The sequence below is a fragment of the Etheostoma cragini genome, chromosome 22, assembly GCF_013103735.1.
Source record: "Etheostoma cragini isolate CJK2018 chromosome 22, CSU_Ecrag_1.0, whole genome shotgun sequence".
NCBI lineage: Eukaryota > Metazoa > Chordata > Actinopteri > Perciformes > Percidae > Etheostoma > Etheostoma cragini.
This window is the reverse complement of record NC_048428.1, coordinates 4198817-4219003: the sequence shown is the minus strand read 5'-3', so window position 1 is coordinate 4219003 and position 20187 is coordinate 4198817.

Genomic DNA, 20187 nt, shown 5'->3' with positions numbered 1-20187 from the left:
GAGAGGGGGAGAGAGAGAGAGAGAGAGAGAGAGAGAGAGAGAGAGACATAACCATCCCTCTGTCTAGAGGAGGTGGCTATGAGTGAGAGAGAGAATTCAATTTTATTTATATAGTGTTTAATCACAACAATAGTTATCTCTTTGCCTACAGCGGTGTAACTAAGGGATGGTTCAGGACTTTCCTGAGCCAGCCCTAACTATAAGCTTTATCAAAGAGGAAAGTCTTAAGCCTACTCTTAAAAGTGGAGACGGTGTCTGCCTCCCGAACCCACACTGGAACCTGGTTCCACAGGAGAGGAGCCTGATAGCTGAACGCTCTGGCTCCCGTTCTACTTTTAGAGACTCTGGGAACCACAAGTAATCCTGCTTTCTGGGAGCGCAGCGCTCTTGTAGGGTTGTAAGGTACTATGAGCTCTTTAAGATAAGATGGTGCCTGAACATGAAGAGCTTTGTAGGTCAGGAGAAGGATTTTAAATTCTATTCTGGATTTTACAGGAAGCCAATGCTGAGAAGCTAAAACAGGAGAGATGTGGTCTCTTTTCCTGGTTCCTGTCAGAACACGTGCTGCTGCATTCTGGATCAGCTGAAGAGTCTTTATGGACTTTTTCAAGCAGCCTGATAATGAAGAATTGCAGTAATCCAGCCTAGAAGTGACAAAAAGCGTGGACTAGTTTTTCTGCGTCATTTTTAGACAGGATATTCCTGATTTTTGCAATATTACGTTGGTGAAAAAAGGTAATCCTTGAAATGTGCTTTATGTGGGAATTAAAGGACATGTCCTGATCAAAGATAACTCCAAGATTCTTGACAGTGGTGCTGGAGGCCAGGGGGATAACATCCAGAGTAACTATCTCTTTGGATAATGTGTCACGGAGGCGCTTGCGCCCTAGCGCAATAACTTCTGGTTTAACTTATCTGAGTTTAACATTAGAAAATTAGAGGTCATCCAGGTTTTAATATCCTGAAGGCACATTTGAAGTTTACCTAACTGATTAGTTTCATCCGGCTTGATCGATAGATATAGTTGAGTATCATCTGCATAACAAGGAAAGTTTGTGGAGTGTTTCCTAATAATACTGCCTAAAGGAAGCATATATAAAGTGAACAGGATTGGACCGAGAACAGATCCTTATGGGACTCCATGACTAACTTTGGCGTGCACAGAGGATTCATCGTTAACATGAACAAACTGGGATCGATCTGATAAATAAGACCTAAACCAGCTTAGAGCAGTCCCTTTAATGCCAATTAAATGTTCCAATCTCTGTAATAAGATGGTATCAAATGCAGTACTAAGATCTAATAACACCAGTACAGAGATAAGTCCTTTGTCTGATGCAATTAGGAGGACATTAGTAATTTTCACAAGTGCTGTCTCTGTGCTATGATTAACTCTAAATCCTGACTGAAAATCCTCAAATAAGCTGGTGTAATGCAGAAAGTCACAGAGCTGTTTGGCAACTGCTTTCTCAAGAATCTTAGAGAGAAATGGAAGGTTGGATATAGGTCTATTGTTGGCCAAAATATCTGGATCAAGGTTGGGCTTTTTTAGAAGAGATTTAATGACAGCTACTTTAAAGTGCTGTGGTACATGGCCTGTTAATAAAGATAGATTGGTTATATCTAGTAGAGAAGTATTGACTAAGGGTAAAACGTCTTTAAGTAGCCTAGTCGGGATAGGGTCTAAGAGGCAGGTTGATGGCTTAGATTAAGAAATAATTTAATTAAATTGATAAAGATCAAGTGAAGCAAAGCAGTCTAAACATATATCTGGTTTTACAGTTGTTTCTAAGGTTCCTGAGTTTAGAGATAAGTCAGTGCCAGTTAAAGGCAGGTCTTGGTGAATTTTGCTTCTAATCGTTATAATTTATCATTGAAGAAGCTCATGAAATCGTTGCTACTAAGAGCTATGGGAATACTTGGCTCAGTAGAGCTATGACCTTCCGTTAGCCTGGCTACAGTGCTGAAAAGAAATCTGGGGTTGTTCCTATTTTCCTCTATTAATGACGAGTAGTACGCTGCTCTGGCATTACGGAGGGCCTTCCTATACGTTTTAAGACTATCTTGCCAGATTAAATGAGGATTTTCCAGTTTGGTGGAACGCCAAAACTTCTCAAGTTTCCGTGATATTTGCTTTAATTTGCGAGTTTCAGTGTTATACCATGGAGCTAACCGTCTAAATTGTTTTATCATCTTCTTTTTTTAGAGGGGCAACAGAGTAGAGTGTCATTTGCAGCGAGCCTGCTGCACTATCACCAAAATGATCGATTTGGGAGGGACTAATAGCATAGGAGTCCTCCGTTACTTTGTGACTTGGTAATGAATTAAATGCTAACGGAATCGCATCCTTAAATTTAGCTACAGCACTATCAGATAGACATCTTGTATGGAAGTTTTTGCCTAATGGCGTGTAGTTCAGCAGTATAAACTCAAAAGTTATCAAACAGTGGTCAGATAGAAAGGGATTCTGTGGGAACACTATTAAATGTTCAATTTCAACACCATATACCAAAACAAGATCGAGGGTGTGGTTAAAATGGTGAGTTGATTTATGAACCCTTTGAGAGAAGCCAATAGAATCTAAAAGGGAGATAAACGCAGTGCTAAGGCTATCATTGTCATCGTCCACATGAATATTAAAATCCCCTACAATAAGAAATTTGTCCGTTTTTAGCACTAAATTTGACAAAAACCCTGCAAATTCGGATAACAATTCAGAGTATGGGCCAGGTGCTCGGTACACTATAAAAAATAGTAGAGGTTGCATTGATTTCCAACTGGGGTGTGAAAGACTAAGAACAAGACTTTTAAATGAGTTATAATTCAGTTTAGGTTTAGAGCTGATTAGTAGACTAGAATCAAAGATAGCTGCAACTCCACCTTCTCGGCCTGTGCCTCGAGGAATGTGAGTATTAATATGACTGGGGGGGTGGATTCATTTAGACTAACATATCCTCCATCACCCAGCCAGGTTTCAGTAAGACAAAATAAATTAATATTACAATCTGATATTAATTAATTTACTAGTACACCTTTAGAAGAGAAGATCTGATGTTTAGGAGTCCACATTTAATTCTCCTATTCTTTTGCACTATTTCACTTGTGGTTTTAATTGTTATGAGGTTTTCATGCACAGCTCCTCTTCTGTTTACCTTTGATTTAAATAATTTTAATGGTCGGGGCAGACACCGTCACTATGGGGGTTTGACTAGGTAACTCCTGGAATAAAGGAGCAGAGAAGTGTGTTAGACTGGGACTCCTTGTCCCAAATATGGATTGTCAAGGATAAGGTCCACTAATAAACTTGTCAAGATTTCTAGAAATGAGAGCTGCTCCATTCCAAGTGGGATGGATGCCTTCTCTCCGAATCAGACCAGGTCTTCCCCAGAAAGACTGCCAGTGATCCACAAAGCCCACATCATTATCTGGACACCACCCGAAAAGCCAGCGGCGAAATGACGACATGCGGCTATACATGTCATCGCTGGTTAGATTTGGTAGGGGTCCAGAGAAAACTACGGTGTCCAACATTGACTTTGCGTATGTACACACCAATTCAACATTGATCTTTGTGACCTCCGTTTGGCGTAACCTGGAGTCATTAACGCCAACGTGAATAACAATCTTGCTGTATTTACGTTTATCCTTAGCCAGCAGTTTCAGATAAGACTCAGTGTCACCCGCTCTAGCCCCCGGGATGCACTTAACTATGGCTGCCGGCTTCGCTAACTTCACGTTTCTCAAAATGGAGCTGCCGATAATCAGAGTTGGTTTCTCAGCGGGTGTGTTGCTGAGTGGGGAAAATCTGTTAGAAATGCTAACAGGCTGGTGGCGGTCCGAGGTCTTTGAAAGCTTACGACTATCTCTTCCTCCTCCTCTCACCGTCACCCAGTCACTATGTCCTGGCTGCTTAGGTGTTGCCGGGGGAGGGCTACCAGTGGCCAGCTCGGGCTCAGGCCAGCCCGCACCGACCACCGGAGGGTGGTTACAGTAACTAACTAACTTTTCTATCATGGTACTGATCCGGACTTCTAACTCACTAAGCCTTGCGTCCATGTTTATAAATAAACTACACTTGTTACACATACCATTGTCGTTAAAGGACGCAGAGGAGTAACTAAACATCTCACACATTGAGCAGGAGAAAGTAGGAGAGAGAGACATGGCTAACTGCTTAGCTAAACTAAGCTGAAGTTGTTAGCAGCTAAGCTAAAGTACGGTAGCGTTAGCCACCAAGCATTCAACTGTTATTTAACGAAAGTCACTAAAAGACATAAAACAAATGCTTATGCCTATGCCCTCTTAATGCGAGCTCTAAGCGAAGCAAATGTAGTTTAATGCACAACCCTTTTCTCAAGTTCCAGTCACTTAACCAGATATGGCTAACTGCTAAGCTAAAGTCGCTAACAGTGAAGCTAAAGTACGGTAGCGTTAGCTACCAAGCTTTCGAAAGCTGTTATTTAACGAAATTGACTGAACATGTAAAGAACTGTGAGTGCTTAGGCAGAACTACTATAAGAATACGTGTTCAGCAGACAGTTAGCTGCTGTAATAGCAAAACTAACAAATTGAATCAGTATTGAGTGAGCAGCAACACGCTATCAACACACAAGCGCAGGACACAAGCACAGGAAACGGAAATGAGTCAGGTACGCTTACCGTAACCCGACAGAGACCAGTTGCCAGTTGAGAGAGCTCTTGGCCTTCATTGGTGAGTTGAAACCGATGTTTTTAAGTTCAAGATGTCACTCGGGGAACAGCCCCCTACTAGACGTGGGATTCTGTCATTAGGTCAGTTCAGTTTCTTATCCTTCAGGATTTCTTGCACCACTCACACTTCTAGCAAAGCTCATACTGCAGGATCTGTATAGGATGAGTAATGGATGGGATGATCAGATTCCCTCGGCTCTCCAACAGCAATGGATCAAATGGTTGCATGACCTGGATAAGGTGATTGCATTTAAGGTGAATCAATGCCTCAACACATCCGGTTTTGGACAACTCACTCACAGCCAATTACATCACTTTTCAGATGCCAGTGAAAGTGGATATGGTACACTGACATATCTTAGAATGCAGAACAACAGCAACAATGTCCATGTCTCTTTCTTGCTCGGAAAGGCTAGAGTTGCTTCATTAAAGCAAATCACTATTCCGCGTTTCAAACTCACTGCAGCTGTTCTCGCAATACGTGTGGACAGCTTAAAGTGGAGTTACAGCTTCCTCTTGGAAAATCATGGTTTTGGACTGATAGTACTTCAGTTCTGAAGTAGATTAGAAATGAGGATAGGAGATTTCAAACCTTTGTGGCAAACAGGATATCTATCATCCGCAGATCAACGGATGTCTCTCAGTGGAGGTACGTTCATACCACCCGGAATCCTACAGATGAAGCTTCAAGGGGGTTAACAATAGATAGTTTTTTGACAAACCGAAGATGGATGGAAGGCCCTGAATTTCTGTGGGAATCCGAGGAAGCCTGGCCAGTAAGCATCTTGGATTCCGAAATTTCTGTTGATGACCCAAAAGGTAGAAAGGGAGCTCACAGTTAATGCAGTGAATGTTGAAGACACACTAAATGCTACTAAGCCACTAATTCTCAACTTTTCTGACTGGAGAAGATTAAAGAGTTCAGTTGCATGGATCCTGAAAATTAGGAAGTCTCGACTGGAAATGAGCCGAAAAAGAAAACAATTCAGTCAAAAGGATGCAGACACACATGAAAAGGCAGAACAGGAAAAGCAGCGCCTTAAAACTACATTTGAAGAACAGAGTTTGACTCCATAGGATCTTGCAGATGCAGAAATATCCATCATTAGCTTTGCTCAAAAGGAAAGATTTTCAGAGGAGTTTGGTGCATTATCATCGGGCAAATATGGAGTGAAAAAGGAGAGTACGATCTACAAACTGGATCCCATTTTGGAGGGTGGATTGCTTAGAGTTGGAGGGAGATTGAGTAAAGCTGCCTGAAGATATAAAACATCCACTCATCCTATATAAAGACCAACATGTGTCCTCTTTAATACTAAAGAGCATTCACGAACTGGTGGGCCATGGTGGGAGAAACCATGTGCTCTCCAGATTACGGTACTGGATTATCAGTGCCAATGCAGCAACAAGAAAAATCCTTGTCCAATTGTGGCTTCTGTACGCGCCACAGAGGGAAATTGGTTGAGCAGAAAATGGCCAACTTACCCAAAGAGAGACTCATTCCAGATCTTCCCCCATTCACCAATGTGGGGGTTGATTATTTTGGACCAATTGAGGTCAAGAGGGGACTTAGCCTAGAAAAGCGCTATGGAGTCATTTTTACTTGTATGGCATGTAGAGCAATACACGTGGAAGTTGCTCACTCTTTGGATACGGACTCATGTATCAATGCAGTGCGCAGGTTTGCTTGTAGAAGAGGACAAGTTTCTAATCTACGAGCCGACAATGGAACTAACTTCATTGGTGCTGAAAGGGAGCTGAGAGAAGCTCTTGCTGTTTTAAATCATCAGAAAATACAAAAGGCCTTTTTACAAGAAGGGATAAAGAGGAGCTTTAACACACCAACAGCTTCTCTTCATGGAGGTGTGTGGGATGGATGGTTCGACGAATTCTAACACCAGTTTTACATCACCAAACTCTGAATGATTAAGGATTCCATTCAGTTTTCCCTGCTCCATCTATGCTGCACAGCTAAGTCCTATCCTCATCATCATCACCTCCTCCGTATTTAAACCTGGGCTGACCACCTCTTCAGCGCCGGTTCGTTACCTACACTCCCGTGGGAACTGGTCCTGTACTAAGCTCTTCGGTTTTTCTTTAAACTTTGCTATGTACTTAGCTTGTGTTTCTGCCACAGCTATCGTGTCCCATCTCGACTCCTGTGCTGCTTCACCAGATGCTCTTCGATTCCCATCATCTCTCACATCGCCTCCCTTGCCGTTTTTTTTTATATGCTGAACTTTCAGTCTCTTGTGGTCGTTCTGTGTCCGGGTCCAACAACTACTCACAACACCATGGTCCCCTTACTCGCAAACAAGACCCCAAGGTATTTAAAGAGAACCATGCCCTCAGATTTAGAGGTGCTGATCCTCATCCCAGTCGCTTCACACTCGGCTCCGAACCGATCCAATGAGTGCTGAAGGTCACAGACTGATGATGCAATCAGGTTTGTGAATTTATGTTTATGGAAGTCTGTGAGCCGTTGCAAAACAAATACTGTTATTAGTGAAGGGAATATCACTCCTCTGGTTGATACCAACTTCTGATGGCTGAAATCTAAAGGCTAAAACATTGTACAGTGTGTAACAACCTTAGAAAAAACACTGGTGGTCACTTCCGGTTGGAACATCAGCCATGACGGTCGCACAGTAGAGAGCTCCCGATAGAACCCGCGAAATTCAACCAAAAGCCCCTTTTATATCGTACATATAGCAAGAGTTTACTTTAAAGACTGGGGCGACTTTCCACCGTGAACGTTTAATTTGTTTTTGAAGCGTCTTGAGTAGTGATATACAGTTTTCGCCTCGACGGCCAAGGCTAACTAGAAGATGACAGACTTAGAGATTCTGCAAGAATTGAGGCAATTCCGCCAGGAGAATAGACCGCAGCTTGAGGAACTAAGAAGTGACATATCAGGTCTTAACAACAGACTGGTAGAGGCGGAAAACCGGATCGAAAAGGCCGAAGAACGGATACAAACCTCGGAGGATGCTGCGTTGGAGATGCTAAAGCTACACGTGTGGTTAGAGGAGAAGCTAACAGAAATGGAGAGCCACAGCAGGCGCGATAATCTAAGGATCTATGGGGTAGCTGAAAATACCGAAAAGGACTCCGTTGATATGCTGTCTTTCGTGGACAGACTTCTTCGTGAAGGCCTTCAACTGTCTGACGAAACACCTGATCTGCAAATTCAGAGGGCGCATCGCTCTCTAGGCCCACAGCCGGCAGCTGGTGCACCGCTTCGCTCTATTGTGGTCACGTTTTTGAGCTTCAAGGTGAAGGAGATGCTACTGCATAAAGCGTGGGGAATGAGAGGATTCAAATGGAAAGACAATCAGGTAAACCTCGATCATGATTACCCGCCATCGATCATCGCGAAACGGAAGGAATATGTCGACGTCCGAAAGGCCCTGAAAGCTAACAATGTGAAGTTTCAAACGCTGTTCCCCGCTAGGCTACGAGCGATGCACGAAGATGGAACCAGAATATATGACTCGCCAACTGAAGCAGCCAAAGACCTTGTGAAAAGAGGATACGTGATTGCGACAATGCCAGCACCGCCACCGGCATCTTTGACCGAACGGATAAAACAGCTGTCCTGGACCCGAGTGAATCGGCGCCCCAAGAAAGCTACACGCAACCCGACTCGAGACATCAGCTACAAGGATAAGCTTCGCCCATTCCGGAGGAACACCCTGGGCACAACAACGGACTGAATTGAGAACGACGCGGTGACCCTCCAAGCGATTTCAATTACTATTAAGTCATGGTGGTGAAAGAATTGCATTATCTGAATAAATGGGTTACGGAGGGAGAGCTTTCAAGATACTGTGAGCCAATAAGGACCCCCTTCGCTGAATCTCAGCTGAAGGGTTTTGCCTTAGAGCACCCCCCCCCCCCCCCCCCCCCCCCCCGGGATCTTAGGGTCTAAAGGGCAGACCCCCACATAGGAAGTCACCCTTTTGTTATTTTGGTAAGCTTTATGCAGTTCTGTCTGTTCATCTTTGGAATTTGTTTATTTTGTTGTACTCTGCTGTTTCGCGCGGGGAGGGGAAGAGCACCATGTCTATTTGTTTGGTTAACTATTGATTTGGTCACATGTTTAATAGATCTACAAAGCTAGTATCACTTAACATAAATGGCATACTTAACCCAGTTAAGAGGTCAAAAATGTTAACTCTACTGAAAAGGGACAAGGTCCAGATAGCATATATACAAGAATCCCACCTTAGTGATAGTGAACATGCTAAATTAAACAAAATGGGTTTCACAAGGGTATATTTCTCTTCACATGAATCAGGTAGACGTAGAGGAGTGGCGATCTTGGTGGACAACGCACTAAATTTCGAATTCATATCTGAACATAAAGATGTAGAAGGGAGGTATATTATGGTTATTGGCAAAATTGAGGGAACCTTGGTGAGTCTGTTCAATGTTTATATTCCACCAGGGAGTGATTGGTCATTATACAAACATGTACTTGAAACAATGACAACAAAGAGTCAGGGAGTGTTACTATGTGGGGGAGATTTAAACATTCGATTGAATCCCAAAAAAGACAGTTCAAGTGGCAAACCTGATACGAAAAAACTATATAAGAAAGTGAATAATTTCATGAAAGAAGTAGGAATAGTAGACGTATGGAGGGAACTGAACCCGACAGGGCGGGACTATACTCACTATTCTGGGGCACATAATGTTTACTCCAGAATAGACTTAATTCTGATGTTCAAAAATGATATGTTTCGAGCGATAAACTGCAACATAGGAGTAAGTGCACTCTCAGATCACAATCCGTTATATTTGTCACTTAATCTTAATGGCAAAATAAAGTCTACCCTATGGAAATTGAATAACAATATTCTGAAGGACATGGACATTAGGAATAAATTGAAGCTTGAAATTGAATCCTATCTGGAGTATAACGACAATGATGCAGTCTCACCAGGTATATTATGGGATGCTTTAAAAGCAGTTTTACGTGGGAAAATTATTGCAATTTCTTCTAATGTAAAGAAAATGAAAAAACGAAAATTACTAGACCTCGAGAATAAACTTAAAAAATTACAGAAAGAGCATTCGTCTTCTCCACAGGATTCGGTAAAGGCAAAAATATTCGAAATAAAGAAGGAGATAAATGAAATAACCACACAGGACATCCAGAAAAAACTTCTTTTTACAAAACGGCAATATCACGATACTGGAGAGAAAGCGCTTAAACTTCTGTCATATAGATTAAGGAAACAACAGGCGGAGAGAACAATTTTCAAAATTAAACACCCTGAAACAGGCCAAATTGAAACTAACCTGGAAAAAATACAACACTGCTTTGAGGAGTATTATCGGTCACTATATTCTCAACCACAATTAGGAAGTGCAATGGATATTGACTCCTTTTTGTCTTCACTAAATCTACCTAAAGTCACAAATGATCAGAAGCTAATCTCAAAAATTTATTATTAATTTTATTAAAAATTTCGGAGGAAGAAACTGTATCCGCAATTAAGAGATTAAGAAATGGAAAAGCCCCCGGAGCAGATGGATTCACTTCAGAGTGGTATAAACTCATGCAATATCATTTGGCACCAACATTAATGAAAGCATTTAATGGGGTGCTCGAAACGAAGACTATCCCCCCTTCATGGAGAGAAGCTATTATTTCAATTATCCCCAAAGAAAATAAAGACAAACTTGAATGTGGTAATTATCGCCCCATAAGCGTACTTAATATTGACTACAAATTATTTACTTCCATACTATGTAAGCGTCTCAAGATAGTGTTACCTGAACTTATACACAAGGACCAGACAGGCTTTATTCGACAGAGGCAGACGCAGGACAATATTAGGAAAACACTTCTAATAATGAATCATGCCAGGCAATGTAAATTAGAAACTCTTTTATTAAGTTTGGATGCCGAAAAAGCTTTCGATTCAGTACGATGGACTTTTTTATATAAAGTAATGGAGGAATTCGGGTTTCACTCTGACTTGGTTGGGACTTTTTCCGCACTGTACAACAAACCTACTGCCAGAATAAAAATAAACGGAGACCTGTCTAAATCTATTAAATTAGAAAGAGGAACCCGCCAGGGCTGTGGTACATCACCTCTACTTTTTTCTCTATTTATTGAGCCCTTAGCGCAGTGGATTAGACAGACCACAGAAATTCAAGGGGTTTCCTTAAAATCTGGCGTACAAAAATTGGCTTTATTTGCCGACGACTTACTAATATTCTTGACAGATCCCACTCACTCACTTCCTAAATTAATGAAAACACTGGAAGAATATGGCTCTTTCTCAGGCTATAAAATCAATGTTACTAAAACTCAGGTTTTAAAGCTTAATTACAATCCGCCCACAAAGATCAAAAAGACATACAAATGGAAATGGGAATCAAATAACATTAAATATTTGGGAGCTGTTCTGACAGTAGACCCATCTAAATTGTTTGATGCTAACTATGAGCCTCTAACCTCCAAAATTAAATCAGATTTACAAAGGTGGAACAATGTCCCATTTTTGAGTCTGCACTCCCGAATAGATTCAATTAGGATGAATATCCTCCCTCGGTTCTTGTACCTCTTTCAATGTCTTCTAATTTGGATAACTCAAACACACTTTGATGAATGGCATAACATAGTGGCAAAATATATTTGGCAAAATAAAAAGGGTAGGATAAAATATCAAACACTGCAGTTGAGGAAGGAGAAAGGGGGGCTAGGCCTTCCCTGCCAGTTTATTTGGCGGGCTGGAAAGAGGTTGAATTGTCTACTATGAAGGATATACCCGTTATGGCGCTTTTAAATGACAAAAAACTTCAAGTGAATAGCAATATAACTGATGATGTTATGTACGAATCTCTCTTGAACTCCTGGAACAGAATACTGCAAATATGTAACTTAAAAAAAGGGTCTAGAATTTTAAGGTGGTGTGCATATGATTCTGACTTCAAACCAAATGCCCTAGATGGAAGATTTAAAAGCTGGCTTTCAAAGGGAATTACGACCTATTACTCGTTTATGCATAAGGGAACATTTATGAGTTTTGAATTCTTACAGAACAAATATGGTTTAAGGATTTCTATAGATACTTACAGGTTAGGCATTATTTTGAACAAAATATAAAAATATCATTGGGGAAAAACAACTTGGGATTTCTACAGACTTTCTTATCACTGACAGCATCCTCTTCCCTAAGTGGGTTGGTTTCTGGGTTGTACAGGGATATCCAGCATGGGAAGAAACCCAGCACAGAGTACATTAAGAGGAGATGGGAAATGGAAAGTAGGTTACGAATTTCGAATGAAAGCTGGGTGAATATATGTAGAGTACAATGGAACACTACTAGCTCAAACACCTGGCGCGAGTTTTGTTGGAAGAACGTAATTAGGTTTTTTATCACACCTATTCAAAAGCGACATCTTGATGGTGGTGACGCATGCTGGAGGCTCTGTGGTTCCTCGGGAGCCGGCCATTTTCATATTTTTTGGGACTGCCCAATGTTAAGCCCTTACTGGCCACAAATATGTGAACATATTAATCATATATTTGGTAGTAAATTACCGTGCAACTTTGAAAATGTGTATTTGGGCAACGCTGATGTTAATAAATGGAGAAATAAGGACAAGAGGTTACCCAACCATCGAAGAGTGGCTCAACATAGTCCAGGAAATCTACAGTGTGGAAAGGCTCTCATTCACTCTCAGGAACCAAAGAGACACGTTTTACAAAATATGGTCAAAGTGGTCTGAGTATGTCAAACCCATAAGATCGGACTTTGTATGATTGTTTCAGTTTTATGTGAAAGAAAAATGTTTTTGTATGGATGCTCTCCCCATTGTTGTTCATATGTAAAACGGTTTTGAAAAATAAAGAAAAAATTAAAATAAAAAAAAAGAAGAAAAAAAAAGAAAAAAAAAAGAAAAAACACTGGTGGACACAAATGCACGACTCATAAAACAGTGGAAAATTTAACAAAAAGTTTACTTGTCAAATGTTTAAACAAAAAAAAGCGCTCACTTTGAGGATCAATTTCACAAAATCAAAGAACCAAACCGTCGCTTGAAGATCTGGCATGAAACTCTTAGCGACACTATCACATGGACAGACCAATACAAACTGGGATTAGACAAATTGAGATGAGGACTATTTATACAAGAGGTAGGGGAAAACAGGTGAAACCAATCAGGGGCGAGGTAGACAATCACAGTGGCGGGAAATTCACACAAAGGGAGGACGTCAGGGTCTGAAACGAGAGGGAAAGTGAATGCAAAATAAAACCGGAAGTGCACAAAAGAGACTAGACATGAGTAACTCGTCGAGACATAACAGTACCCCCGCCCCCCACTCTATGACTGACTCTGGCAGCCCAGGAGATCCTTGTCCACAACAAAGCGTTAAGGAATCCAAAAACGCTCCTCCAGACTGTAACCCTACCAGTACACCAAGAACTGCGTGGACAGCCAGGAGCTTCCGGACGGGAATGCACAAGACAGCCATTGACAATCCGGTGTGGGCGCCATGATTGAACAGCGTTCAAGGGGGCCGAGACTTCCTTCTCATTGGAAACAGGGTAGCGGTGAGAGACCCGTTGCAGCTGAGGGAAGGGTATTGTGGGCGTATTCTATCCAGGTGAGGTGGTCACTCCAGGTGACCTGGTTCTGGGAAACAAGGCATTGGAGACAAGTCTTGAGCTCCTGGTTGAGACGTTTGGTCGACCATTGGACACCTGGAGTGTCCAATGGTCACGTGGATGACACGTGAGCATGGAGGTGTGAGCCCAGTGGATAAAATCAAAGAACAAAAACCTGGTTGCTTGAAGATCTGGCATAGAACTATTGACGACATTATTACCTGGACAGAACAAGACAAACTGGCACAAGACAAAGGGAGACAAGGATTATATTAATACAAGAGGTAGGGGAAAACAGGTGAAACCAATCAAGGGCGAGGTAAATAATCAAAGTGGTGGGAAATTCACACAAAGGGAGGAAGTCTGGGTCTGAAATAAGAAGGAAAGTGAATATAAAATAAAACAGGATGTGCACAACAAGACTAGACAAGAGTTACTTAACAAACTTATTGCGACATTACTCAGTACAAATGATTATATTATAGGATGATAGGATGATTACTGGGGGCCTACATACCTTAGTGTAAATAGAAGTGCATGTGACTACATATTGACGTGAAAATTGATTTCTAGGTCCCATTGTCTCAATGCGCTGTACGACCATCATTAAAATGCTTCCATTCGGCCGCGGAGGAGAGTACCAACGTTAATCGGCACTGTTCCTGGCAAATAAAGGGGTCCATGACGTCAGCTATGTTGGTTCTTGTGTTAAAGGAATGCGAAGACCTTGTAAATAAAATGGACAAAGAGGCCATTTCCATTTATATCAATGTAGCAGAATAATCAGAGGATTAGGGTGTACCATTGCCTTGGTAACATAAACTTCTGTATAAACCGACTTCCAGCAGGTTGCGTTGGTGAGGTTTTGTAGAAAAGGAGAACGAGCAGTGATTAGCAACTTAACAAGGCAAAGAAACAGACGCTAAACAAGTCAAATTAACAACTTATTGCTTCATCCACATAAAGCACATTGTTATTGCAAGTTGAGTGACAGTGAGTTTTGTTGGGCTTGTTTTCTGTGACGGGTCCGATGTGGGGGAACTGTGGTAAAGGTAAATAACTAAGAAGTCTTCCAGTAGTTGGCTGGCTGCTTCCATGCTGTATTGGTTACATAGAATAAGCAAACCAGCCACAGTCAGCTGACCCACTGCCGTTGGATCCAACTGTCCCTCGCCCTCACTCTCCGCAGCTCCAGACAAAAACGTCTTTCTTAAGCTGCATCAGCCCGCTCTCTTCCCAGTGTGCCGCAACACAGTTTACGTCTCTACTGATATGTGTTGTCGTCAAGACAACTAACAACAGTTGCCGTTTTGTTTTTCTATTAATCAAATGGCCACGGGAAACTGTTCAAACTTTCTATCCATTTTATTTCCATGTTGAAGACAATAAACTTGCTAGGGAGATGGGCCTGGAATGTTAAGTGGATTAGGAAATGTGCTTGTGTGTAAGGCCACGGACCCTCAATTGTAGAAAGTCCCAGCTTTAAGTGGTTTCCAACCAAAAACTTGGGAACCACAACTTTATTTATGTTTTATATGTATGTGAATATATGTATTTCTATTTTAGCATAGAAAAACAAATGTGTTACAAATGAATATGCTAAACTCTCTTAAATTCTTTTAAAAAAAATAATAATTTACAGCATATAGAATGTAGGCCCTGACAGTCATAGGTTCATTAAGGTCTGGATAAAAATATTCTCAATTACCATGAATGACTAAAACACACAATACATAACTGTACAGTGCAGAGTGCAGTATACATGATTGTCTGATTGCAATCCATCATTGTCTGATTGCAAGACATTTATTCTGATTGGTTTGACCTGGAGAATGAGTTTCTAACAGTAGGCTTAGATATTATAGATTAGTTACAATTTGGGTTTCATCTGGTCTTTGATGGAAGATGAACCACATTCTTGTCTTGAACACTGAGCAAAAGAATGGTTCAAACAGATCAACTGAAAGCTTGATGATTTATCTGCCTGAAGAGAGCATGATTTAAAATGTATTGATGCCTTCTGTATGCATAAACATCACCAGGGTGTTTGTTTTCCGTTAATAATAAACATGGTCTCAGTTTTATCTCTTTCTCTGACTAATATGCAACTTTGCAGTCTGCACACCATCTACAAAGGGGTGCAGAATGTTACTCCGTCACAGGATTTGGTCTGCTTGTCATTACAGTTGTAAAATGTATTTCTGTCACATCGTGGATATCTGCTGGCAGATAAACCCAGGCAAATAGGAGTCAGCTTAATGAAAGCAAAGCACATCTGCCAGCGAGGTTCTGCCTTTCATAATTTGGAATCTTACAGAAAAGATAAGTCTTCTTTTTTGTAGCCAGGATAAGTGGGCTTTTCATCATTCTTTTTTTTTTAATCCTGAAGAGAGCAGAAACCAGGTCTTGGCATTCCAAAAGCCAAAGTTTGTCATAAGGACTGCAGAAAGTGTCACTGTTTATGTGTGCTGCTTCCCATGGGAGATACTGGTTTCAAATGAGTGCTATCATAAGAAGTAAAAGCTTTCTTGTGAAAAGGTAGGCCCCCTCCTTTTCCCCAACGCGCTTTATATTCCCTGTGACAATTAAACTGACTACCACGCGCGTACACACACACTTAGCATCTAACGTTCGTAACTACATGCGGTGCCGGCAACTGCAGCATAATTCATTAAAGCGCGATCTTAAGTTACACTAACTTTTAGTTACTCACCATCTATAAACCACATAGCAAACGAAGTGGTAGCCCACTTCATTCTGTGAATCCATACATTGTGCACACAAACATTAACAATACAATAACAGCACCTACTTTCACTCCCTGGTCCCGCATCAATTTGTTTGCCTAAGCAATATCAGCCCCATGACAATGGTTATTTTATTCCCTGTTTGGGAAAGTGTTTATTTGCTACTGTAACAATTTGTATTGCAAGTTGTTATTTAATTCTAGGCAAAGAAAGAATGTTATTATTATCATAAGTACTGAAATGTGGGATGAACTATATTTCAATGTATGTGTTTGATGGATAGAATATCTGCTAAATCACTTTGCATAACGAAACACTGTCAAGTTGGTTTCTACCAATTTATTTATTGGTATATTTACTTATTTGGAGGGCTTTAATTAAAGCAAGGGTTTTATGCCCTCAAGGGTGAGTCTGTTGCCTGTGTCTTCAGCCCATCACCACTCAACCTCAGTATGTCCTTGTCGCCACCATTCTGTGTGGACGTGGGCCGCAAGGCCCATTTTTCACAGTTGGTGTCAGAAGTGGGATTGTGGGGGCAGCCTCTAGCGCACCCATTAAGAGCGTTGACCCAATGTTCGCTCAGTCCTACAGCAGTCCGGGTTTGAATCTGACCTGCGGCCCATTGCTGTGTGTCATACCCCCGTCTTTCTCTCCCTTTCATGTCTATCCTGTGCCTATAATAAAGGGAAAAGCACCAAAAAATAATCTTAATAAAAAGAAGTGGGATTGTGGTGTCCTCGCGGACACTGAGGGAGAGGCCCAGGAGATGGGTCTAGCTAGGACAGGAAATGTTGGTTAGACAACTGGCCAAGGATTACATGCGGTTGACACTGGTGTTGACACTGGTGACACAGACCTTGCGACTCTGTACAGCCTCATACAAAAGTCAGTGCAGACCCATTATCGCAAGTTGTTTAAGCAGGAGCAGAGGTGGTGGATGAGCTGGAGCAGAGAGGTGGAGCCGCCAGCCATCCCACTGGCACCAGCAGACCCACAGATGGCTGCAGCACCAACGGCAGCACCGTCTCCAGTAACGGCGACCAGAGCAGCCTTACCAAGGCTGGAGGAAGGGGACGACGTGGAGCAATACCTAACTACATTTGAGAGACTGACTACCATCCTACAGGTGGCCCCAAGATGATTGGGCTATTTTCCGGGTGCCGTATCTGACCGGTAGGGCACGGGCATCTTGACAAAATAGGAAATAAGTGCAGAAATGTACCAACAGAGGTTTAGGGACCCAAACCTACAACCGGGGAAGACCCCAAGAGAGTTTTATAACCGGCTAAAAGACTTGTACACCAAGTGGATTAAGCCAGCCAAAAAAGCTGTTGAGGAGATTGGGGAGGTCTTTATTTTTCAGCAATACCTATGCTCCCTGTCTCCAGATGTGTGGGTGAAGGAACATGACCCACACACTGGACACAAAGCAGCAGAGCTTGTTGACTTTTTCCTGGCTGCTCACCGTGGGCCAAAGGATATCCGCCAGCAAGACTCTCGTGCCACCCCACGTCAGAGTGTGCTATGTCAACGTAGATGAGCATGAGTACCCTATGGCCGAAATTTGTCTCCAGGTGGACAAACAGACCTATAGGCTAAGAGCTGGCATTGTTGAGGGGTTGAGTCACCCAGTGGTTTTAGACCAGGATGTGCTAATACTGCCAGAACTGGTGCAGTCTACTCTAACAGTGAGTATGGTTGCTACCAGGTCTCAGAAAAAGACAGATATCAAGAGGCAGTTACAGATGATGCCATATAGCCAAGAGGAGATCAGTACTCCAGAGAAGCTTAAAGCAGTGAAGACCCGTCACCAGTGCAGACGAGAAAAGCTGTTGGGCACTGTTACGGCTGAGTTAGAGCAGGACCCAGTTCCAGTTACGGGGAACATATGTGGGAAGTTCCCCATGATTTAAAAGAACTGCAGAGCCAAGATGAGTCACTAAAAGAGCTCTTCGGCAAGGCTAAGGTGAGCACAGACCAGACAGAAGCTCTTTGGGGAGAATTTTACTTTGTGCATCAGGGCCTGCTATATCACCAGCCTGAACGGAGCAGCAATGAGCAGCTAGTGATCCCCTGTAGCCTGAGGCCAAAATCAATAATCTTGGATTATGACATCCCCTGGGCAGGTCATTTGGGTAGTGTAAAAACACTCCAGAGAACAGCTGCCATATTATTTTGGCCAGGCATACACACCAAGGTATACAAATACTGCAAAACATGTCCCACATGTCAGATCTCAAGCAAGCACAAGGTCATGCTTTTCCCACTGCAGTTTCTCCAAGTTATTGATGTGCCATTAACCAGGATAGGGAAGGACATTTTTGTCCCCCTAGAGCACACACAGTAGGCCACCAATATATACTTGTTATCTGTGATTACGCCAAACGCTACCCCAAGGGTTTTTCCCTATGAAAAGTCACAGCTAAAACCATTGCCAGTGTACTTATACAGTTCTCCCAATTCAAACTCCCGTTTGTCCTGTCTCCACAATCCACATCAATGGAATGGCTGTTAAGCGTGTCTCCAGTTTCAAGTTTCTGGGGATCCACATCTCGGCGGACTGGTCAACCAACACCTCCTGCCTGGTCAAGAAGGCTCACCAGCGCCTTTTCTTCCTAAGGACACTGAGGAAGAATCAGCTTTCCTTGACTATCCTGGTGAACTTCTGTCGCTGTGCTATAGAAAGCATCCTGACCAACTGTGCAACAGCTCATTGTTCCCACTCCCCTCATAGACCAATAGACTCTCTTCTCCCTCCTCACACCTGCCTCCATCCTGTTATCTGCAATATTATACTGTTAACCTACACTGCTGACTGCTACTATAGTAACAACTGTTTATATCTGCATATTTTTTTGCTCTACTTACCTTTTTGCACTTCTTACATTTCAATTTGCACTGCTGACTATTTACAGTACCAATAGTTTACATATACATCTGCAATACCGTACTTTAACTGTAATATGCAATTACTTTCCACTGCCCTTTAATTCGGATAGCTTCTGCCCAAACTTTATTTGTACTACCTTAAATCATTGTTGTACTGCTCATTTTAGCCTAACTTATTATATCTATCTGTAAAAATTCTGTCTATAATAATAGCCGTCTGTATATAGATTCATAGTACATATTTACCTGTTAACTCTGTAAACAATTAGTATATTATGTTGTATATTATATTCAGTGCATATCCAGCTGTACATCATGCTCACAATACTTGTCTATATTTTATATTCATAGGACAAACCCATCTGTAAAATTCTGTTTCTAATAGTATTCATTTCTATATTTATTCAGTACATATCCATGTCCTGCACTTATGAAACGATTGTATATCCTGCACTTACTGCTAAGCACTTCTGGTTAGACCCAAACTGCATTTTGTTGCCTTGTACCTGTGTAATGACAATAAAGTTGAATCTAATCTAATCTAATCTTTGGTCTACAGGTGAGGAGCCCTCTTGATCTCCTCAGACATTCCTGGGAGTCAGCAAAGCCTACCACCACCAACATCCTCACTTATGTCATCACCATGATAGAGAAGATGGTAGTGATGACCAACCTGGTGAACAAACCCAGACCAGCTGGTAAGATTTTCACACTTCTTCACACAAAACAATATTGCCTCCAGACAGCTCTTAAGTTTTAATAGCTGCAAATAATGTTGGTGATTGTAATCCTACATACATTAGATCTGTAATACCACTTTTTTTTGAGTGTCTGAAACTTTCTTGCTGTATTTTATTTTGTAATTAACAAAAAGGAATTTTGGTATAAATCAATATTAAAATTAAGATACACACACACACACACACACAGACATTACAACCCCCCCTCTCATGATCAGTGAGACAGAATAATGAGCAATACAGAGCATACTTCAGCTGACACTGCACCACCAGTCAGAATTTGCTTAACCTTGCAGGACAGGGAGGGTCAAATCAGTGACCATGAAAACAGTCTCTCTCTCTCTCACTCTCTTACTCTCTTACCCACTTACTCAATCACAGACACACACACACTGGGTGTTTCCCAATGTCAAGGAAGGATCCTTGAAAGCCTGAATTTTGAGGATGCCACGTCATCAACGTCATCAA